The following is a 6204-nucleotide window of genomic DNA, read 5'->3' as shown; positions in this document are numbered from 1 at the left end:
CCCCCCCCCCGCTTTCCCCCCCCCCCCCGCCCATTGTCTCCCTGGGCCCATGTGGCCTACCTCCCTGTTGTCTCCCCCTCCCAGCTGGCTGTTGTCTGGGTCCCCTTCCTGCTCCCCTTGCTCGCTGCCACCATGACCCCCTTTTTGCCTTTCCCTGCCTCGCCTTGCCCCTCCCTGCTGGCTGTTCTGGGGGGGTGCCACCACTGTGACCCCTCCCCCCCCACCCGGGAGGCATGGGGAAGCCCTGCTGCTGGGGTGGCTGGGGCATGTTCCCTGCCGCCACAAGCTTCCCCAGCAGCAGCTCAAACTTGGGCCTGTGCAGGCTAGGCTGTGAAGCCAATTGCCTCCTGCCCTCTCGGCAGCACATGTGCATGTAGAAGTGTTACGGAGACAGACTAAGTCCTAGATCATCATCATCATCAACATGAACAACAACGCAGTACATTTTAAGGGGTCAAATATGAAACTTGATACCTGCATTTCCTTCAAGAAATAACTTACTAAGGCAGGCATCAACAACTCTTCTGTCAGAAATGTAAGTACTAGAACTTACCATCAGTTGCTGTACATAAAATAATTACTGTTGTAGTGTCTAGTCCTCAGGACTCAGTTAATAATGAACTAGACTGAAAGCAACATACCCATCTCAAGTACCTTAAACAAACACTCTCACACTTGACAACTCTCCTACAGACAAGTCTGTATAACTGAAATCAGCTTGAACTTGAGACAAGGCTTGTTCAAAAAACAAGATCTCAAAACACACGCTTTATTGTTTCATTCATTGTTTATCAAAATTATTTAAACAAAGGTGACTACTCAGGGTTTATCCACAGACTCATTTTGATCAGACCAACCCCCAGGCACACCAAAACAAAAATCAAACCAAACAAACTGGTGTAGTCTAGCCAGGATTTAGAGATGTCTGTTTGTCTATTTTATTCTGGCTGCAAAGTGATGTTGACAAAAGGTTTTGAATCAGTTATCCACAAAACTACTTCCCTCCCGTCCACTCGCCCTCCCCCCTACCCTTTTTTTTAAATGAAGATAGTGAATCAGGTTTGGGAAGAGAGGTTAGGTTGGGCCAGGATTGAGATGTGGGGGAAGAGATCCACCTCTGACAGCATGAGGAGTTTGTTTTGTTAGAACAGTGTTTTAAAATAAGAAAGTATATGTTATTGTAAGCTGCCCTGAGCATTTGTGTAGTGTAAGTAAAAGTCAAATTTTAAAAGTTAACAATAGCAGTCCCATCCCTTCCCCAGCCTGCTTCGTTTCCCTGTATTTTTTTTTACATGTTTCACATAACCTTTATTTACCACAAAGGTGTCAAACATATAGCCCACAGGCTGGATCTGTCCCACACTGCCCCACCATCCAGCTCCCAGCGCTGTCCTAGATTTTGAGCAGACCCAAAGGGCAGGGAGTGAGGTAGGTCCGCACACTGGATCAGGTTCACAGACCCCTGGCATTCCCAGCATACAGAATACAGCTACTGGCCCAGCTCGTTTAGGACCTGCATGGCACAAAGCCTGGAGGGGCTGGTGTGTGCAGATCCCAAAACTAGAACAGGTGCAGTGCTGCACAATATGCCCACCCTGGCCAGACTGTGCCATACATGATGCCTGCTCCAGGGCTGTGCCACATGTGGTGCCTGCTCCAGCCAGTACAGGACCCATACTGAGGATGGCACATTCCCAGAGTGGACACCATATGTGGTGCAGTCCAGCCAGGGTGGGCACCACATGCAGTGAGGTTCCCATTCCAGGCAGTCTGGGGTCCACACTACATGCCCCCAACCAGACTACACATGCCATTTGTTTCGCAATTCACATCACACGCACCAATGCTCCCAGACTGGCTAGAGCCACTGCCAGATCTGGTATGCTGAGGATGGGGGAGGGAGTCTAGGGGCCTAATCCCACCCATGGACTGGCTCTGGGCCACCCATCTGGGCCAGACAAGTCTGACACACCTGCTTTACCAGAGGTAAACATCATCCATCCCAAAGTCACCTGGCTAACATAACCAGGGACAAGGGATGGAAGTCGCAAGCATCTTTCTTCATGACGAACTCAAACATCTTATCTGCAATTATTTTCTTGGGAGGATAATGTACCATGATTTAAGTTTTCTTATGGCTTATTGAAAGAAAAATCTCATCTTCAGAAAGGAAAAAGAGAATCTCTGCACCAGTTACATACGGTCATTAGAAAACTGGTTTGGTTACTACGCATTGGCTACCCCCAAATTTTCCACCCAGTTATGATTCTATCTTCCTATCCGGAGATAAAGCTTTAAAAAAAAAAAAAAGTTTAAGGAAATGATGGCAATAAAATGGACTTTATTCATAAGCCTCACCTACTAAGCAAATACTTCTTTCCAAAAAACACAATTACTTTGTTTGAATAGACTAGAGTCACAAGACGAGATCAGTTCAGATATATTCTTAAATCTTACAGTTTGCTACATTTAGAATTAAAATTAAGTGACTGGCTACAAAATAAAACAAACCCCCCCCCCCCACATCATTACACATTTGTTGGTCTTTGTCAAGGACCGATTAACAAAATAAAAGCTATAAAACATTTTGTAAGCGTTTACTTTCAGATATTTTAGTCTTAAGTTACTTGTGGCACTAGCAAGACTTTCTGACAAGTAGATGTTGCTTTAAAAATAGCTGCTTTTCTCGAGGGTTTATAAACCATGTAGTTGCTTTGCTTCCAGAGATTCTCTGAAAAATCTCTCTCCAATCATACTTGCCACTGTTATTACATCAGATTACCACAGCGTACTATGCCAAATTCATAATGGTCACGCTTAGAAGACCAAGCTTAGAGAACTACAGAATTATTCAGGAACAAGACAACTATCACAAGCTTTTTCTTGATTGAAAACATTTTGAACGCAACTGAATAGCAGTTTTATAAGTGGACTTGTAAGACAGGATTGCATGCTTCCTGAACGCACCACTTAAGTCAGACATCCAATCAAGTACTTTGGAATAAAAAGGTGCAACATGACCACAACAATACTTAGATTAGTGCAGGTGCATTGATAGAGATTTTTTGGGCTGATACCAACGGCCGGTTTTTAAGGAGCCGTATCAGCTGATATTGATCTGATTCCAATACGCAGCCAGGCAGCACGAAGATCATCATCCGGCTGGTAAGTCTGGTGTTGGGAAAAGGATGTGGGGAGGGAAGGGGGCAAGATTGAGGCCCCCCATAGTGAAGAAAAGACTGGGGCAGGGTCAGATGCTACCCAGCCAGGGTGGGCCATGGGACAGAGCCACGAGCAGCTCATCCAGGGGGTTGCGGGAAGGGGTGTGCACAAGGTGGGACTGCGGCCCTGGATCTGCGTGGGGCCATGGCTGCAGCCATAGCAAAATTTACCATAGCCCCCCACTGTAGCTATTACCCATCGAGCGCAGCCTGGCCCAACACCCCTGCCGGGAAGAGCCTGGCGCTGGCACCGGCCCCAGCCCACAGCAACAGCCCGCCCCACCCCACATGCAGATCTGGGGGCACATACCACCCCAGGGTGTTCATAGCAGCAGGAGCTGCCTCCCCCCAGCACAAGCTGCTTGCAGGTCCATCCTACGCCCTGCCTTGGCAGCGCCTGCCTGTGCCCCACTCCCTCCCTCACTATGGGGGCCTTGATCTGCCCCCCCCCACATCCTTTCCCCCACAGACTTACCAGCTAATGCTTCTCCCCAAGCCACTAGGCTGTACTATACTAGCTGCATGCATGTTGTGCGCATGTGCAGGGCATTTAGAAAATCGGTCCCATTAGGCAAAATAAAAGCTGGATGTCTGATGCTGTCAATTTTCCCCTATAATTGGTGCTGATCTGATATGGGACCGATCTATGGGTGTACCTCTACACATTAATTCATGTTAGTTAGATCTGAAAGGTGCTTTTGAAAGAAACATGTTCCGGAAACATGATCATTGGCAGAGTTGGCACCCACACAACTTCATCTTGCTAGTGTAAGACATGCCAAAAGCAATAGAGACTAAACATCAATATTACGTAAGGAGATTTGAACTAGACCACATCCAGATGCTTCTCATAATATTAAACTGTTTCCACTCAGATAACCAAATTCATTATGTACACCAAAAGCCTATTTCCCAACCAATTTTCAATTTCCTTTTGAAAAAGAGCACTGATCTGCTACTAAAGTATTGCTAGCACCGTTTTCTCCATTTAAACTGGCAGAGAAAAAACAAAATCACAAGTTGCAGACTTTTGAAACAGATACAAAGCAAAACAGTCTAACACATTAAAAACGATCGGCTAACGGACTGAATAGTACAGCACTGAAGATGGGCACGTGAAAACTCCAGTCTGCTGTGTTGAACACATGGGAACTTGAGCTACACAGGTACATTGACCCTGCAAGATCAAATGCAACTAAGTCTGGGGAAAAATATATTGCAACTAGGTCCCCCCGTCAGCAATTTCTGCAGTTAAAGCTTGCCTCTTATGTTTGTATTTGTTTAAAGGGATTATTTATTCATAAAAAGGTCACAAACAATTGTACATAATTCATCCCCCCCAACCCCAGAATACAAGAGAAGCTATTTGGGGCACTAATGAGAGTACTTCCTTAAATCCAGTATCTGAAAGACCCGACTTTGTTATCAGTCAACTTCACATTCTTCCATACACTGAAAGAACTGCTCTTCTATGTGCAGAGTGTACCTTATGCGTGATGTTTTAAGCACCTGCATCAGTTAACTTTATAATTCAACAACCCTTGCCATTTACAGTTTCCTAGAAAAAGGAAAAATCCTCATGAGCTACAATATAAAATGCTCAGGGCATTCATTTATCAGTTCCTGAAATATCAGGGAGGATTTTCTTCATGCAATTCACAGCCAGAACAGAGCTACCTTCAAGCAGTACCACATTATACTCAACTGCTCTTAAACAGCTGAAGGAAGTCAGAACAAAGAGACTGCATCCTCCAAGCGCACGTTACCAAACCCCTAACAGCAACGCTTCAGGTGCAAAGAGAAGTAGGAAGCTCTAACCACACAGCAATCCTACTGCCATTTCACAAGAAATCTAAACCTAGTGCATTTACCAGTAAGTGTCCTCATCTGATTTTCAGTTTCAAATTATTAAATCAACTGTTTCATAAAAGAATCTAAGAATTCATTAGTCCTTACAGTATTTTACTGTGACATTTTGAGAGTAGGTTACATGATAGAAAAAAGTAACAGTTATTCCCCCCTTCCGCAACCAGTACATGGGAACCAGGTTGTGATCTTTAATGAGATAATGACAACTACAACAAAAAGAGACTCCTAACTGTGCAAGGGGGAGGGGAGAAACCATCAGAAAAAGGAGTTTGTCAGACAGTTTCCTGCCCAGTACAAACACGCAAGTCTTTGAGAGCTTCACATCTCTCAGTTTTACACAGCCCGGTTCCTTTTTAAGCTTAAGGAACAAAAATATGAGCAGTCACAATGATGTAATGCCTGATTTCCCCCCCCCCCCCGCTTTGCGCAGCTCAGGGTTAGTTTTCCCTCTTACTTGCCACCAGGATCTTTCCTTCACGGGTTTTAGCGAAGTTTAAGGAAGACAGCTGCAGGCTGCAAGGGGGGCCGGGGGGGGGAAAGCAGCAAAGCAATGGAAAAGCCCGCTATGAAGAAAGCTACAGATTCATAGATGTGAGGGTGGAAAGGGACCTCAGTAGGACTCATCTCCCACAGGCTCCCTCCTGCCTCGCGCACGTCAGTACTACAGGCTGAGCAGAAAGAAGCGCAGCTCTAATGCACGCGCTGCTCCGCTGGTACCGAACGGTGCGTACGACGCGACGCAACCGCACGTTACACTCGCAGGGGCTCGTCGCGCTTCGAGCAGCGACCCAGTCGCATTCAACGAGTCTGACGAGGCAAACGAGCGGCCGCAGAATTATTCCACAAAAAGCTGCTGATAAACTTTGTGGCTTGCTCTTATCGCACCCTTAATTGAACATGTGGTGGGGGGGAGGGAGGAGATGTGGGCGCCCAGGCGCCAGGGCAGGGCCAGAGGAACCCAGCCACGGCCTCAGCACGGCCCGTTGCAGAGCTCATCCCGGGAGGTCGAGGCCACGGGGACGGGGACCCAGCACCCTGCTCCCCCCACCCCTTGCTTGCGACGTGGCCCTCCCCCACCCTCTCCAAATATGCCCCCTCCCCTCCACCTGCTCCC

At 46.9% G+C, this 6204-nt stretch overlaps 1 protein-coding gene across 2 annotated transcripts in view; it reads right to left on the bottom strand.

Annotated features, from left to right (window-relative positions):
• EIF2AK3 (eukaryotic translation initiation factor 2 alpha kinase 3) overlaps positions 1–6204 on the bottom strand; it is a 52403-nt gene that overhangs the window by 45875 nt on the left and 324 nt on the right. The gene's annotated exons all lie outside the window — the stretch shown is intronic.

The sequence above is a fragment of the Alligator sinensis genome, unplaced genomic scaffold (genome assembly GCF_000455745.1).
Source record: "Alligator sinensis unplaced genomic scaffold, ASM45574v1 scaffold587_1, whole genome shotgun sequence".
Lineage (NCBI taxonomy): Eukaryota > Metazoa > Chordata > Crocodylia > Alligatoridae > Alligator > Alligator sinensis.
This window is presented reverse-complemented; position numbering and strand designations above follow the sequence as displayed.